Here is an 18,977-nt window from a genome sequence, read left to right as displayed (position 1 = left end):
TACATGCAAGGATACCTATAGTATATTGTCGAGTGGGAAGAAAGCAAGTCATATAATAGTATGCATAGCATGATTTGATATTAGTATACCCACAAGTAGACACACACATTGACAGAAAATGACCTGAAGGAATATACACTAAACTGATAACAATGGCTATGCCTAAAGAGTGAGGGTGTGGATGTGGGTGAGTGTTGGGGTAGGAAGCCAGGAATGAAGGGAGGACTTTGATTTTTCACTTCAAATGCTTCTGTTTGTGTTTCAATGAACATATATTAGTTTTGTGATTTTTATATCCATTGAAAAGCATATAAAAGGAACAAAGGACAGTGTCTTAGAGCGAACACGTAGACAGCAAGAAGTGGTGATCAAAATACAATAAATGAGCACAAGAACTCAAAACCAGGTCATAGAGTTACTTTGTGTGGAGTTGAAAAGCCCGATTTCATCAGTGGTGACAGAGGGTGTCACAAATTTCTAACCTGATGCTTTCAGGAATAAGTTATCAAGTAACACATTATGTTTAGTATAGTTTATGTATGAGAGCAGGCAAGTGTGTATAAACATGAAAAAATAGATTCCCACCAAAAGCAGATTTTGATACTTTAGGGAAGTAAACTTCAGTTGTCTGGAAAATATGCTTTTGTGGAACACATCATTCTCTGAAGATGCGAAGTAAAGGAGATAGTCCTGCAGAGGAAGGAATGGCCCATAAATCCAACATTCAACAAACATCTATTGAGTGTCTATCAAGTGCTAGCCACTAAGGACACAGAGATGATTTTAAAAATAGTCCCTGCCCTAAAGAAGCTTCCAGTCCAGCAGCAGAGACAGGCACGGAAACAGCGAGCAGTGCTGCAGTGGAAATTCTGAGTAAATGGTGGTGGAAACACAAGATGGGGAGGTGCCCTCAAAGCTATTGGGAAAGGAGGCAGAAACACGAGTGGTGTTCACAAATTAACTGTTATTGGAAGACATTTAAACTGTGCAAAAATGACTATTATGGGCTGACACTTAGGTTGGGCTTTGAAGAGTTTACCTCGGTAGGAAGGTGGGAAGAGCAGTCCAGGATGAGGAAAAGCCACATGCTAAGGCACAGAGACAACAGCGTTCTTGGCACATTCAGATGGCACATTTCAAGCTTTTCCACAAGAAAGAGGTGGTGGCAGATGATGCTAAGGGTGAGCCTGAAATGACTCGCCACTAGCTTGGAATTTATCCACTTTTATCTTGGAAAAATCAATGGAAATTTTGCCTTCAACTCCATAAAAATCAATATATTATACTTCAATATAAAATGATCTTTTGAATTATTTTTCATCTGGTAAAACTGGTGCTCCAGAAAGAAGTGTCACATTTATCCAGTACTTTCTCATATCCCATGTATAAAGTTAAAAAAAAAAATCCAGGGGTTCTTGTTTCTAATTTGAAAAACAAAGGTATAGGAGATACAAGGGTGCACTGGAAAAGCAGACCAAGGGGCTGTGAAGGGTGTTGTTTGTTACAGTAAAAAAATTAGAAATTCCATTGTCTAGCTAACTCCTATTCATACTATAAGATGCTTCCAGAAAGCTGTGCTGCCCACCTGTCTCCTCATCTCCTCTTCTCCTCAACTCTTCTTATCGTAGCATCCTATGCATTTATTATCCACATTATGATAGATTTACTGCATTAAGCTTTCTGGCTCTTCCAATAGACTTTGACCTAGCACAAAAGACACTGGTATCTGTTGGACTTAATTGATTTAAACTTAAGGATAAGACTCAAGAAGGATTACCAGACTTCCCAAGACAGGACAAGGTACTCCTGTGTATACTCCTACAGAATCATGAGCTTACCTGTCAAAGCTAGTATTAAACTACACTGAAACAGTCTGCTTACTTGTCTGTCTGTGGGTCTTCGGGGTGTAGACTTTAGGTTTCTTTTTTTCTAATTAGCAATCATTGCGCTTTGGATGAACCTCGTTGGCTAGGATACTGCCACTGCGCAAAGCTGGATTCTAGGTTTCTTGACGGAGGATCTGTTTCCTCAGCGTTGCATCCCAAACACTTAACACTAGCCTGAAACACTTCAGTAGGTGATGGATGAGTTTGTAGAACAAATGAACGAGTAGCCATTAAAAATTCTTAAGACAGGAATGACATGATCCGATCAGTGTTTAGAAATAACTTTGGAGGCAATTTTAAATGTAGACTGGAGAGGGATAAGACTGGAGATAAATAAATTAGGGGGGAGAAACTGCAAAAGAAACATTACAACATATTGGTAAAAGACTGTCTTTTCTTAATAAATGTCTTTTTAGTTGGCTAATTTGATTAGATGTTTATATTTCTTTTACAAGGGCTTATCTCTTTATTCTTGCAGAATTCCTTACCGGAGGATATTCAGTTACCTCGTTCAGGAAGCCTTCCCTGACCCCAACCCCCATCAAGCTGGTGCCTCCACGCACATCTGGAGGTCATTGAGGGCAGCGACTACGTCTTATTCATCTTAGTATCTCCAATGCCTAGGACATGCCTGCTCAATAAATGTTTGCTGAATGAATGAACACATAAATTGATCTATTAGTATACTGTACTCAGGCTCCGACCGAGACACAGAGGACCTAATGATCCCCAGCGTGCAGGTTTCTGGGTACAGGAAACAGAACAAATAAAGCAAGACTGGATACGGAGGTACACCTATTCCACAGGTAACACAGGGTAAATTTCTCTCTCTGACCCCTCCATCCTCATTCTGAAGAATAACTCTCATTGAGTGAAAATCAATAAAAGTCATTTTAAGGGAAGTAGGTTTAGAAAAAGGCTCTGAAGGAAGAGAAAGGAGGAGGGGAACTTCAAGTTCAACCAACTTGGACTTTTTTTTTTTTTTATGAGAACTTGTATGCTTCAAAAACCTTTACAGAATAAAGTCTGCGTTCCCACACTCCCTTTCAAAAGGAATCCCACTACACACATATATAAACCAATAGTCTTTTTGTGACTCTCAGTTTTATAATAAAAAAAAGAGAAAAGAAATCTCCAGCAGGAATAAGAACGCCTCCATTTCTCAAACTAACATCAATAAGAAATTTTCTGAAGTAATTGTAGATAGAAACATTCAACCAATATGGATGATAAGAATGATCCAGCAATTTATTGGCCACTGCATACTATGGACAAGTCATTAGGAAAGTTTTAAAAGGTGTTAGAAAAAAGACATAAGATGCACTTTCTACGAAGCTTGTGGATTTGTGATGTTAAGTCATAATCAAAAGAAAAGTAAAGAATATCCAACTAAATTATAACACAGGTAAAATGTATCAAATGAGTAACAGACAAACTGTTGTGGAATTTTAGGGGCTAGAGAGACCATCAGGGTCTGGGGTGTCCTAAAGTGTTTTGGGAGAAGGTAGGATTCAAATAGGGCATTGAAGGTGATAAAATTTGAACAATGAAGCATGGAACATCTTACAAGAATAATGCCCATAGCATGTCAGGGTACAATTTATTCATGATTACACCATTAAGAGTATTTGGATAGCAGAAGTTATTAAATTTGAGATGGAACTCAACTGGTGTGGCTCGGTGGTTGAGCGTCGACCTATGAACCAGGAGGTTACGGTTTGATTCCAGGTCAAGACTCAATCACCAGTGTGGAGCATGCAGGAAGTCGATCAATGATTCTCTCTCATCACTGATGTTTCTAGCTCTCTCTAAAGGGTTGGGGATCCAGCCTGCTCGTGTGGGAGGCAACCAGATGTTTCTCTCTCTGTCTCTCTCCCGTCCTTCCACTCTCTCTAAAACCCAATGGTAAAAATATCCTCAGGTGAGGATTAACAAAAAAAAACAAAAAAAAGAAGTCACAAGGAACTGAAGGTGGTGAGGGAAGTGCCCCATGTATGATACTGACCTAGTTCTGCTAATGTATTTTCTATTGATTATATAAGGCACTGGCAAGAAAAGAACAAATTAAAAATGAAACTTTATATTTTTCATCCTTAAATGTGGCAACTTTAAGTCTTATTAGGACTTCTATATATCTAGGCTCCATTCCAAGGCCACCTTCCTCAAGCTACAAGCACCGAGACCTCCAATCCCTGATTAAATAGGACACTAATGGATGCGGAGCCTAAGAATCTAATGTCTTAGGCAAACTGGTCGGCAAACTGCGGCTCTCGAGCCACATGTGGCTCTTGGGCCCCTTGAGTGTGCCTCTTCCACAAAATACCACAGCCTGGGCGAGTCTATTTTGAAGAAGTGGCCTTAGAAGAAGGTTAAGTTTAAAAAATTTGACTCTTAAAATAAATTTCAATCATTGTACTGTTGATATTTGGCTCTGTTGACTAATGAGTTTGCCGACCACTATATTAGGCCACTGTTAATCCTTCCCTTAAAAGAACCTCAAACTTCAAGTTTCTTTGCTCCCACTACTGTCCTCTGTTGTATATACTGTGACTAATATACCTCTGCATGAAAAGAAACACTTTCAGTACCTTCCAGTTGACTTTTATTAGCCCCTGCCCACTGTTCTCCAAGGGTCAGTTGGAACTAAACCTTTCCAGTTTTATTCCTATTTTCATAGGTTAAAGTTCCAAATATAAATACCTGCTCCCTTTTATCCTCTAGGAACTATCATTCCTAAACTCCCCCAAATTCCTTAGACTTAATCTAATCCCCTTCTTCTCTCCCTGCCCAAACTATCCGTGTACCCTCTGGAAATCCACATCCTCTGTGCCCTCAGTCACTTCTCTGAGTGTTCCTTCCACTTAATCAAGCCTGGCTCTCTCTATGCTATTTCCCTGCAGCACTCTCCAGTGAAGTCTGCTCAAATTCTCACACCTTTGCAGTGTAGGAGATAAGGCTGCTCCTCAGTGCTACTCAGAGTCTCTGCTTCACCCTCCCTCTTTAAAAAACCCCTGCCACTCTCACCCTGATTGGTCATTGTAATCTAACTACCTCCTCTGTGCTCACGGGTCACAGAAGACACTGGAATGTGGCTTCCTGTTTCTCTTGTACCACAAGTCCTGCCTTCATCCTAAGTGACTTCAGAGAAAGGCCTATGCAATCTTCAATGTCCTCCTACAATGCTAATGCTACCTGGCTACTGAAATACTCCTGAAAGTATTTCTATTCATGCAGAAGCATGATTAGTCACAGTATATACAACAGCCACTCCCTGAACCTTGTTATCATCACCTGAAACCCCTCCGATGTCTCTACTTTTAAAATCACTAATTCTGCCCAGCTAGCATGGCTCAGTGTTTGAGTGTTGACCTATGAACCAGAAAGTCACGGTTCAATTCCTGGTCAGGGCATATGCCTAGGTTGTGAACTCGATCCCCAGTGGGGGGTGTGCAGGAGGCAGCCCATCAATGATTTTCTCTCATCATTAATGTTTCTATTTCTCTCTCCCTCTCCCTTCCTCTCTGAAACCAATAAAATATATATATTTTAAAAAATCACTAATTGCAATAGTCCACTCTCTGATCACAATCACCTATCCTTTGAGCTTGCTTATTAAACTTGCCCAATTGCAATTGTTATTTCCTCTCGTTTGAATATCAGAATATTGATTTCTTCACCTTGTTTCTATTACTCCCTTCCTGTCTTCACTTCCCTTTTCTCTAGCTTGGCATTTATGTTCCATCATTTCATTCACTCGCTCAGGATTATCCTGAACTCTCTCCTTGAACACACTCTTTCCTTGTCTTCTAAGACACCACATTCTCCCCATTTCTCTCACTTTTCCAGCAGCCCTTTCGCAGACATTTTTTTACTGGCTCCTACCTCTCTGCTACTAAACTTTTAAATATCAGAGTGTTTCAAGGATCTTCCCTAGGAACTTTGTTATTCAATACTTTCCTTAAGTAATCTCAACTCTTCCCACAGCTTTAATTACTATTAGTGTGCATTTACTCCTCAAATTCATACTTTAAGTTAGAATTATTTGAGCTCCCCAAGGATGTATCTACCTGCTTAGCTGACATCTTCAAATGAATATCTCCAAGGTACCTCCAACTCAGCACGTTCAAAAGTAAACTCATTACTTTCCCATTAAATCTGTTCCAGCCAAAACTGGTTTGGCTCAGTGGATAGAGCGTGTGGACTCAAGAGTCCCAGGTTCAATTCAGGTCAAGGGCATGTACCTTGGTTTTGGGCACATCCCTGGTGGGGGTGTGCAGGAGGCAGCTGGTCAATGTTTCTCTCTCATCGATGTTTCTAGCTCTCTATCCCTCTCCTTTCCTCTGTAAAAAATCAATAAAATATGTTTTAAAAATAAAAAATTTAAAAATGTAGTCACCTTATTTAAAAATAAATAAACCTATTCCTTCAGGAAATCTGAGTCATCTTTGACATCTCCATCTCTATCTTCCCTCTCTCATATCATCCTATATGATAAAAGGCTAATATACAAATAGACTAAACAGTGGAACAACCGAACAATTGGTCGCTATGATGTGCACTGAACATGGCGGGCGTTGGCCTCGGTGGGATGGTGGAGCAGGTGAGCGGGGGCACCAGACCAAGGTGGGGAACTGATCACTGTCATCAAGGCAAGCCTTTGGTGGTTACTGAAAATTCTTTGCTCCAGCGTGCGCTACGGTCCTGCCCCACAGGCACCCCCGCAGCAGAGGCACTGCTCACACCTGCTGCAGGTGCCAGGTGCTGGTCCCAATCACTCGGTGCCATCAGTGGATGTGAGTGGTGGCTGCCAGCGTTCTTGCCCCTGAGGGCTTCTCTATCTCCCTCTGCTCGTGAGGGGTGATCGAGGCAGCAGCTGTCACTTGCATCCACTGCTGGCACTGGCCCCAGTCACTGTACCGCCAGTGAGTGCAAGGCAATGGCGGTGGGAATGGGGCTGCCCGCAGACAGAGGACGGGGGCCACAGCAGGAGGGGCCAGGCAGAGTCACAGAGGATGGGCCGAGACCTGCCCCTGTGCCTGCCGCAGCCTTGGCCCACAGCTCCTTTCAAGGTGCACAAATTTGTGCACTGGGCCCCTAGTATTTAAATAATCACTAAAACCTGTTAATTTTATTTCCAAACTACGTATCAAAACTGGTCTACTTTTCTCTACCTCTACTGCCACCTCTCTGGTCCAAGTCACTATCAGTTTACATTTAACAAGTTTTACGCACTATCTGCCATGTGTAATAACCTGTAAGTACTAGAATATAGACCTTTGAAGGAACCTCTCGCCTGTGTCACTTAAATAACTGATCATCTTGCAATCATTCTTTCCCCACTCCAACCTATTTTCCACAGTGAACACAGACTGTGAGGGTTTTTTTGTTGTTGTTTGTGTGTGTGTGTGTGTGTGTGTGTGTGTGTTTGTGTGTGTGTTTGTAAATGCATATCTAATTATGCTACCTCTGATGTAAGGATTAAACTCAATTATGTATGTAAAAGATAAAGTAAGTGTCGGGCACATGATACATAGTCACTACATGCTAATCAGTGCAAATATGTTGAATAATTCAGTAAATTATTTGAAATAACTGGCCAGCTATTTAGGAAAAAAAATAAAGCTTCACCCCTACCTCACTCCTTAGACTCAAAGGGGGGAAATGAACCACAAAAATACTTAATGAAAACATGGGGAAATATTTGTATAATCTTGGAGGTGAAGAAAGCCTTTCAAGACATTTCCCAGCCCTAGCTGGTTTGGCTCAGTGAAAAGAGCATGAGCCTTCGGTCTGAAGGATCCTGGGCTCGATTTGGGTCAAGGGCACATGCGCAGGTTGTGGGCTCGATCCTCATTAGGAAGCATGCAGGAGGAAGCTGATCAATGGTTCTCTCTCATCATTGGTGTTTCTATCTCTCTCTCCCTCTCACTTCCTCTCTGGAATCAATATATATATATATATATATATATATATATAAAAGCCTAAGCAATCTTTACCACTGGCTGGTAGCTATGATGCGCATTGACCACCAGGGGGCATATGCTCAATGCAGGAGCTGCCCCCTGGTGGTTAGTGTGCTCCCACCGCCAACCTGTGTCTGGCCAACCTTTACCCACTCCCCACTCCCCCCCCCCCCACCAAAGCCCCTACCCACTCCCCCCACCACCACCACCACCTGGCCAGCTGGCCCTGATCACCTTGATCAGGACTGGGTGAAATGACCCCAATAAGCCCGATCGCTGGCCAGGCCGAGGGATCCCACCCGTGCACGAATTTGTGCACTGGGCCACTAGTAAAAATCCTACATAAAAAAAGGGTAATATGCAAATTGACCCTAACTGTGGAACAACTGGGAATGACTGGTTACTATGACATGCACTGACCACTAGGGGGCAGATGCTCAATGCAGGAGCTGACACCTGGTGGTCAGTGCACTTCCACAGGGGGATCGCCCTCAGCCAGAAGCTGGCTCATGGCTAGACAGCACAGGGACCAGGCCTAAGCCGTTAGTCGGACATCCCTCAAGGGATTCTGGGCTGCCAGAGGGATGTCTGACTGCCAGCTTAGGCTCAATTTCCTGGGAAGTGGGCCTAAGCCGGCAGGTAGACATTCCCTTAGGGCTCCCAGACTGCAAGAGGGTGCAGGCCGGGGTGGGGGGACCCCCTCCCCACCAAGTGCATGAATTTTTGTGCACCGGGCCTCTAGTATATTATAAAAAAACACACAAACATTTCCCAAAAGCCAGAAGCCATAAAGGAAAAATATTAACCACATACAAATGCAAAGATTTTACATAACAAGAAAGGCTGAAAAAATATATAACAAGAAGACTGAAAGATAAATAACAATAGAGAAAAAATTATACTTCATTAAAAAGAGCTAATAATAAATATTGTATCTAACTAGCTCTTATAAATCAACAAGAAAATATTAACAACCCAATAGAAAAAAGTCAAACTGCATGGTTAGACAATTTACAAAATAAGAAATACAAATGACTAAAAGAAAATGTGAATAAAACAATAGCTACTATATTTTATCTATAGGTTGGCAAAGATTAGGAAGATTGACTAAATTCACTGAAGGTAAGGAAAATGGGCACTCACCTTTCTGAAAGAATTTGTCAATGGCTAACATAATATAACATGTGTATACCATCTGATACAGTAATTCTCAAAGAATGCAACAAATTAAAAAGAAAAGGTGTTTAAAAATATAACAGAGGAAATTCTTATGGAAATGGTGTATCACTGCTATTTTAATTTCCTTACTTAAAAATGAATATTTTGCATATTACCCTTGAGCCCTGGCTGATATTGCTCAGTTATTGGAGCATAGGCCTGCGCATAGAAGGGTCATAGGTTCAACTCCCCGACAAGGGTGCGTGCTTGGGTTGCAGGTTCCATCCAGATCCCCAGCCCACTTGGGATCACCTATGAGAGGCAACCAACTGATACATCTCCTTCACATGGATGTTTCTCTATGTCTCTCTTTCCCCACCTCTCAGCCACTCTCTCTAAAAAGCAGTGAAGCCGAAACCAGTTTGGCTCAGTGGATAGAGCATCAACCGAAAGGTCCTGGGTTCGATTCCGGTCAAGGGCATGTACCTGAGTTGCAGGCACATCACCAGTAGGAGGTGTGCAAGAGGCAGCTGATCAATGATTCTCTCTCATCGGTGTTTCTAACTCTCTATCCTTCTCCTTTCCTCTCTATAAAAAAAATCAATAAAATATATATATTTAAAAAAACAACAACAAATAAATAAAATAAAAACAATGAAAAAAACATATCCTTTGGCAAGGATTAACAACAACAAAAAAGTGAACTTGAACCATTTTACAAATGTTTATTAGACATTAATATTGGACACACTTTCTGTGACTTTCCTAATTCATATCCTTTGCCCATTTTTCTATTGGCTTGTCCTTTCCTTATCATTATTAGGTTCTCTTAATACATTGAGGATATTAATCCTTTATTATATATGTTACAAATATGGGATCCAAGTCAGTGATGTCTTTCAAATTTGTTTAAAGTGTTTTTCATTATATAGAAGTTTAAAATTTTTACTTCGTTAATTTTTTTCCCTCTACAGCTTCCAGATTATACGCTTTACTTAAAAAATATTTTAAACACAAGATTTTAAAAATATTCTGCTATATTTTCTCCTGATTTGTAAGTTCCATCTTTTTCACTTAATCTTTACTTATCAGATTTACATAAACGAATATTACCTGACTTTGACTATCAGACTCACATAAACAAAAGAGATGTAACTTTCCATTGACTAGTATGCTTGGGACCCTAGCAGAGACACCCCATCTCAATCTGTAGGTACCTGGGAAGCAGAATTAGTAAACCAGTAATACCCTGATGGTATTTCCAGAACTAGTCATTAAAGGAGGGGAATATTTCATCCAGGAGATCAAAATGAGAAGAATGCTGGCTATCTTAACTAGAGGTGTATAATGTACAATCGAGTAGGACCTCCCTTGGCCAGAGGAAATAAATAGCCCTGAGACTAATGTTTGGCATGTTCAGATTCTCTTGTTTCCAGTATCTTTCTCTCATAGAAAGTGTTGGATGCATTGAGCTAAAGTTTCTCTTTCTGCTTTCCTCTCTGGCTTTCTTCCCTTAGATGTGTTAATGCCACTGAGTAGTAATCAAGTAACAGGTCCCAAGGGCCTGGGAGACATTGGGTTCCTTTCATCACCTGCTGATTAAGTTAAATTCTCTCTAGGGAAGCCTTGTTTTCCCTATTTGTAAGTTCTAAGTACTAACTACAATAGTTTATCTAGAAAGAGAAGTTTAAATTGAAGGAAAATTACTGAACAATACAAGACAGTACATAGCAGAATTGTGTAGTACAAGACACTTTGTTGTTCACTTGCATAGTGGGTGAGCCTACTCTGCCCCTGAAGCATTGGGAGGAGCTAGGGCTTGGTCTGGTCATTTCAATTTTAATGATCCAAGGCCCAGAAGAGTCACAGCAAAACTCTAGAACTCAGCTCTGGTCCTTCATATTCCTGGTGGCAATCATAAGAAGAGACAGAATCTCAAATAGGCTTGTTGATTAAAAGTCTGTCAGAAAACCCTGTCAAGGTTCCTTGTGTCACTGAAGAAGGAGATATGGGGCGAGGTGCCCCAGGCCCTCCCAAGTGTCTTCCAAGTAAGTAATAGTAGCCAACCCTTAGTGAGCACTTACTATATTCTGAACATTTATATGGATTAATGCAATCCTCACAGCAAGTCTGATATACATAGTTATCCACATTTTACAGGGGAGGATACTGAATCACAGAGAAGCTAAAATCCTTGTCTGAGGTCACCTAGTTGATTAATGGTGAAGATGGAATTTGCATCCAAGCAATCCAGCTCTAGAATTCTCCTTCTAACCTCTATACTATGCGTTAAGATAAACTTTATACAGAAAATTGATGTTTCCTTAACTTTTGTAAAGTATGACTAAAACATGCTAAAAAAAAATGTTATTGTCCAGTATTATACAAGCTCCACAAAAGCAACTTTAAGATAGGTCCCCTCAGCTAACTTCTAGTCAAACTGCTGCTGCCTTAAAGACCTTCCTCATAGAAATCCTGGAACTGTTGCTACCAACGCCCTTCATTTTGCTCCTCCTTGAGACCCTTGATATCTCTGTGGACACCTTCCTTGGTGGTCTTGTCTGCTCTCAATGATATTTCTTTCTACTCCTCAAGGGAACGAACACCTGCAGTGCTCACTAACTGAATGTTTACTCCTCTTTCTGGAAGGAAGATGAAAGCAAGCAAGAAGAGCTGGGTACACAGACATCCATCAATTGGGCTTTTGATCTCTGTCTGGGAAGCAGATTTCACACCCAAGCCAATTGCAACAAGTTTTACTAGTAAAGTTTCCTGTGATATCCCAGCCAGTCTGGATTGAATCTTTGCAGTGGTGAGTGCCCTCAATGCTGTGCCACCCCAAGAGGCATGCAGTCAATTCCGGTGGAGTTTGGACAACATCAGGCCCCAAACTCAGAGTTTCTAATGTGAACAGAGCTCTCATGAATCCACAGTGACTGCCACAGCCAGCAGAAAAGGTGAGAGGCTTGTTGGGCACCATGGCCACCTCTGCCCAGGGCTGTTGCCCTTGACCCCTTTAATTCTGATGCAGGATCAGGTAGATAACCTGGGCACATTAGAGAAACTGTCTTCTGGCTCTGAAGTAAAGGGGACTTGGTGAGCAGATGAGGGAGATGCCAGGAGGAGGTGCCAGGTGGTAGCTGGAGAAGAAGAAAAGCAGTCAGTGAAGGCAAGAAGGGCAGGCGACCAGCTGTGGCAGAGGCCAGACAGCTGGCTGGCCAGAAGAAACCTTTTAGGATGTCGTTCAGGGACTGAAATACACTCTCAGCAGGGTAAGTTATTGCAACGCCCTTGCAAATATAAAGTGCTGTACAAACACTAAATCTAGAATGGCTAATAATTTTGTTATGTTAAAGCATTCATGTCAGGTAATTAATGTACTCATTGTGATCATTTAATTTTATGGCAGGTAGTGTAAGGCTGGACAGAAATAGAGCTCTTTGGCCCAGTCCTCCCATTTCTCTTTAGAGAAACCAGCACCACATTCTCCCTGATCTGCTGCGCCAAGCTCCTGCTGGAGGGAGCTGCTGCAAGGAGCTCAGCACCTGGATCTGGGCCCTCCAATGCCTGGGGATTTCATTTCCTTGACCCCTGGTGCCTAGAGGCCCTGGTGCCCCCTGGTGGTGTCGGGGCACCACCATTTCCTCTAAGCTGAATTAGTGGGGAAATGAGCAATGGGAACTTCTCCTTTGACAAGTACTCCTCAAAGCCACCAGGTGTTTGCACGGTAAAGGGGCAGTTGGCATTGCTGTGTGGTGCTCCTTGGGGGATCAGCACAGCAAAGGCTTTGTAGCAGCTGGAATAGTTGGAAGGAGAGGCCCAGTTATTTTGCCCCAGAAAGCCCTGAAGGGAGGCTGTTCAGACCCCTGTCCAGAGCACAGGCCACTATATGCTCTTGTGGAGAAAGGAGTTCTCCTTGTTCCTTGCCCAGTCTACTGATGGTCTAGTTTGCAGCAGTCATTCCATCTTCCCTCTGTGCTCTCTCTTTTTTTCTCCCTGCCCATCACCCCTTTGCTCCCTCAACATATCCCAAGCCAAGGCAACTACTTTCATTAATTTTCCAAAACCTTTGTCTAATAATCCTTTCCATTGGAGCCCTTCCTGGTTAAGTGGGTCCCAGTGAAGAACCTCACTTTCTTTCTTTCTTTTTTTTTCAATATATATATATATATATATATATATATATATATATATATATATATATATATATTGTTTTTTTACAGAGAGGAAGGGACAGGTACAGAGAGTCAGAAACATTAATGAGAGAGAATCATCCATCTGCTGCCTCCCACGCACCCCCCACTGGGGATGTCCCCTCAACCAAGGTACATGCCCTTGACAGGAATAGAACTTGAGACCTTTCAGTCCACAGGCCGATGCTCTTATCCACTGAGCCAAACAGGTTTCAGCAAACCTCACTTTCTATTAGCTCCCAGTCTGTATGCCAGCTTGGAGCAAGGCTTAATAGGGCAAAAGGCTTGGCTGGCCTTGCTATGCCCTGAATGAGCCTCTAATCTCAAACACGTCTATATTCACATAAATGCAGAGACAGCTATCTTCAGATTGACTTTCTTATTTAACCCTGTGTGGCTAGAGGTGGTGGCCAAAAGGCTTCTTCAAGCTAGATATATGAAGATTAGCTTTGCTAAAGGGTTAAAGACAGAAAATCTTAAAAGCAGCAAGAAAAAAACAGTTAGTTACCTACACTGAGTGCTCCCATAAGACTGTCAGCTGATTTCTCAACAGAAACTATGCATGCCAGAAAAGATTGGCATGAAATATTCAAAGTGATGAAAAGCAAGTATCTAAAACCAAGATTACCCTATCCAGCAAGGCTATTATTTAAAATCGGACAGACTAAGAATTTCTCAGACAAGAATAAGCTAAAGTAGTTCATCACCACTAAGCCAGTATTACAAGAAATGTTGAAGGATCTTCTTTAAGAAGAAGAGCATGGCCAGTATGGTTCAGTGGTTGAGCATTGACCTAAGAACCAGGTGGTTATGGTTTGATTCCCAGTCAGGGCACATACCTGGGTTGTGGGCTCGATCCTCAGTAGAGGGCATGCAGGAGGCAGCCAATCAATGATTCTCTCTCATCACTGATATTTCTATCTCCCTTTTCCTTCCTCTCTGAAATCAATAACAATATTTTTAAGAGAAGAAATATTAAAAATATGAATAAAATAGCAATAAATACATATCTATAAACATTATTTTAAATGCAAATTAATTAAATGCTTCAATCAAAAGACATAGTGTAGCTGTGTGGATAAAAAAAAAAAAAGACCCTTACATATGGTGTCTACAAAATACTTCATTTAGAAAGACACAATACCTGAAAGTAAAGGAATGGAAAAATATATTTCATTAAAATGGACATAACAGTAAAAAGCTAGGATAGCATTACCTTTACCAGAAAAAAAAAAAAAGACTTTTAAACAAAAACTACAATAGTTAAAGAAGCAATTCCACTTCTGGGTATTTATCTAAAGAAACTAAAAACACTACTAAATTGAAAAGACATATGCATCCATATGTTCATCACAGCATTATTAAAAATAGCCAAGATATGGAAGTAACCTAAATGTCCATCAATAAATGAATGCATAAAGAAGTAGTGCATATATTAATGGAATATGACTCAGCCATAAAAGAGAATGAAACCTTGCCATCTGCAGCAACATGAATGGACCTAGAGGGTATTATGCTGAGTGAAATAAGTGAGACAAAGAAAGACAAATACCATATGAGTTTGCTTACATGTGGAATCTAAAAAAGAAAACAGAAACAGACTCATAGATGCATAGAACAATTTTGATAGTTGCCAGATGGGCGTAGGCTTGAGGAGATGGGTGAAAAAGGTGAAGAGGTTGAGAAGTACAAATTGGTAGTTATAGAATAGTCATGGGTGTATAAAGTACAGCATAGGGAAGATAGTCAATAATATTGTAGTAACTATGTATGGTGTCAGTGCATACTAGATTTATTGGGGTGATCACTTTGTAAGTTACATAATCACTACATTGTACACAAAAACTATGGGGGTAGAGAGAAGATTAGCTTGGCTAGATATTGAGTTATAGTATATAGAATCCTTGACTATGGTCATTGTTCTCTCACTCTTTTCCTCTCCCCATCCATTTTCTATTGGACTTCCTCAAGCCAGGAAATTGAGAGTATAGCAGCCTGCTTGCCCAGTAACTAATATATTATTGACCCAGAAGGGTTTTTGGGGGCATGCCCTTTATAGTAGCCTTCTTTGTTAATTATGCCTGGATGACCCATAAACTCCAATTTACTTGTAATCAGGTGGGTGGGGGTGCAAGGAAGGTAGTGGGTCCAGTCTGTTGACCAGGGCCCTGCCAATCTCAAAATCAGTGTGTGTTTAGGAATCTCTCTGCATGGTAGAACCCTACCTTACTCAGTTGAGGGCAGGACATGACTACTGTCTTTCAGATTAGTATTTAGCCTAGAGCTACATGCTCACTAGTATGAATCTCACAAAGGAAAGTAATAATACCCTTAGTTATCAGACATCACCTTATGTCAGGGACTGTAAAAAGTACTTTATGTATTTTGCCTCATTTAATGCATCTAGTAATCATATTAAGGTCATCTGTGGCCTCATTTTCCAGATGCAAAACTAAGTCTCAGAGAGGTTAGTTTGCTTAAGGACACATAGTTGCTGGATGACAGAGCAAGGATTTGAATTCAAGCAGTCAATGGCAAGAATTCATGTCCAAAACCACTACTTTATACTGTTTTCTTCTGTGCTATGTGGATATATTGGCCTTCCACATCAAAATAATTATTCTTGTCTATATTGTGCCACGCATTATGCCAGGCCTTTGGGAAGGGTAGGCTTTATACAAGATGGATTGACTTACTGAGTTAATAACTGCCACACCCACAGCTCCTTGTCATGAGAAGGGTCTCTGAGTGCTTCCTTATGCATAAATGACCATGCTTTGTATCAAGCAACTTTAGTACTCTGCCTACAGCTAACTGGGTCAGGGGTGAACACTTGACCCAAAGGTAGACATCCTATTGGCTGGCCAGGAGTCCATGAAGTTCTGCTCAACAGTTATTGGCTGGGGTACGGCCAAACCAATTAGGTTTTGTTTTTTCTTGGGAAACATACACTCATGTTAGTTAGAAGCAACGGCAGAATACTACTTGACTATAATGGTAACTACAAGAGTGGAGATCAATGCCTACACATTAAGAAGCAATGAAAACACCTGATTTTTAGAACTATGCTGTAGCCTGAATAACTGTCCAGTCCTCACAGTTTCCATGGCCTCTGTGAAGTCTCACTGTATTTACCTATATATCTTGATTTCCTTATTTCCATCCATAGCCTCACAATGATCCCCTTGACCAATGCAATCTCAGTGTGTCCTCATTCAAGTTCACGATTAAGTGGGTAACACAGACAGACAATGAGGCAATTATAATAAAGTGTAATAAATGCAACCATGGTGGAAAGACAGGAGGCTGTGAGCACAAAGGAGGCACCAGAGAGAGTGTAGCTCACTAGAGAGCATCAGGGAGGGCTTGCTGAAGGAAGATGGATGAGACTCAGTCCCCATATTCTTCAATGCAAAGCCATCGTCTTTAAAACGGCCCTAAATAATCTAACTCTATTCCCACATTTACTTCTCCAATTTCTATTTCTGTCACTTGCTCACCCTACTCTACCTGAAACACATTGGCTCCTGCCTTAAGATCTTTGCTCTTGCTATTCTCTTTACTTGGAAGGTCTCCAGATAGCCACTTGTTCAACTCTCACCTTCTTTAAATTTTTCTCAAATCTATCTTCTTGATAAGGCCTACTTTAATGTCTGACTTAATATTGCATCCTGTCTGCCAGCTCCTGCATCCAATACCTATTGATCACCCCAGTGTGCTCTACTTTTTTTTATTCCTTAGAACTGATTGTACTTACCATACTCCAACATACTTAATGATTTACTTATGTTTATTGGTTTTTGCCTGCTTCCCCTACTAGAATGTAATGTCAACATGAATAGAGATCTTATTTTGTTTATTGACTGTCATAGGTCGTATTCCCCAGAAAGCAGATCTGAGACAAAGATTAGCATGCCGGATGTTTATTAGAGAGTGATCTTGGGATCAACATCAGTGGAGGGAAGCAGATTAGGCAGAGGGGGAAGGTGAATTATAATGCAGTCCCAACAAATGTCTCAGCCAGTCTTATAGGAGCTCTGGAGCTGAGAAGGTCTTTCAAGATTTTTGGAGTTGGGACAAATGGGCTGTATCTTTATGTTCCAGAGTTGATCAGTCATTGATGCAAATTGTCTCTGAAAGAGATGGGACCTTGGACAAAGAAGTTTCCTTCAGCTGCAGCAACCCCCAACAAGGCAAATAGCTAGCAAATGAGTCCTTCACTCCCGAAGGAAGATCTAGGCAACAGATAACAGAATCCATTGCTATGTACCCTGGTAGCACCTGGGATCACTTTCCATATATTAATAGATTCTGACAGCATTTTCTCCAGGATTTCAGTGCGCCTCTCTTCCTAGGTAAAACTTAGGAGAGGAAGGTTTGCAAAATGAACTACAGACCCCACTGTTGCAAGTGGTCCTGGGGACACAACTTATATCCACTATATTCCTTTCTACTCACAATTCTAGATTTTTTTCCCCTCAGCTAGTAGATCTGCTAGTCTTGGTAGCTGATCTGGTGTCAGCTTATCCCTGAGGGATTTCAGGCTGAGGTTGTTGCTCTTGTCCTTTTACCATTAAATTAGGGGGAGGGAGTGCCATACGTGCCCAGATATCAAGTGGATCAGTTGACTGCTCCCACTATGTAACAGCAGACATACTGTCTCCTGGTGATCAGAGTCAACTGTCTCTGCCAAAATACGAGACTTTCTTCTTATCTATTGCTCCCTTGGCATGAAGAACCCGAAGAAGCAGCAACTATATAATAAAGTTCAATGGGACTCTTGCTGTCTCCCAACAGAAGTATTTCCCCTTTGGAATCAGCCCCTCTAATTTTCAAACCACAGAGAGACACATATTCCACAAGTGGATCACGAGGAGTAATCATAAGTGGCGGCTTGGTTTCTGGACCCAGCTGGGTACCTGTTCCATATGAGAGTCTTTGAATAAAAATGTATACTGTGGCTCTGGCCGGGATGGCTCAGTTAGTTAGAATGTTATCCTTTACACCAAAAGGAACAACCAATCAGTGTTTCTCACTCCATTCATCTTTCTCTTCTCTCTTCTCTCTTCTCTCTTCTCTCTTCTCTCTTCTCTCTTCTCTCTTCTCTCTTCTCTCTTCTCTCTCTCTCTCTCTCTCTCTCTCTCTCTCTGTCACTCTCTCTCTCTCTCTTTCTCTCTCTCTCTCTCATCAGCTTAAAAATAAATTAAAATAAATAGATAGAATGTATACTGTGTCCTAGAACAAAGTTTCTCAACACTGGTACTATTGACATTTTTGATTGAATAATGTTTTATTTGTGTGTGTGTGCGTGTGGGGGGGAAGGTGTCCTGTGCATTGCAGGATGCACACCCAGCTTCCACCTACTAAATGCCAGCAGCAGTACCTCTTCTTTTCCCTCCCCAGCTGTGAAATGAGAAATGTCTCCAGACATTACCAAATGTCCATTATGGGGCAAAACTGTCCCCAACTGAGAGACAGTATCCAAGAAATGTGCTCCATTCTCATAAAATATCACCTCTTAACTGGTGTTCCAGCTGTGCCTTCAAAGGGCCATTGCATTGCTCAATTAGGCTGACAGCTTCTGTATGTTACAGCATGTGATACAACTAATGGGTTCCATGTTATACTCTTGTACCCCCTTTGCTATAAAGTGGGTCCCTTGGTTTGATATGGTGGGTATCACATGGGATCCTAAGCTGGTGGATCAAGCACTCTGTAAGACTTCAATTGGTGATGCTGCCTAAAGACCAGTAGGCAGGAAAGGCAAAATCATACCA

This window comes from Pipistrellus kuhlii, unplaced genomic scaffold, assembly GCF_014108245.1.
Source record: "Pipistrellus kuhlii isolate mPipKuh1 unplaced genomic scaffold, mPipKuh1.p scaffold_m20_p_2, whole genome shotgun sequence".
NCBI lineage: Eukaryota > Metazoa > Chordata > Mammalia > Chiroptera > Vespertilionidae > Pipistrellus > Pipistrellus kuhlii.
Note: the sequence above shows the minus strand (reverse complement) of the source record.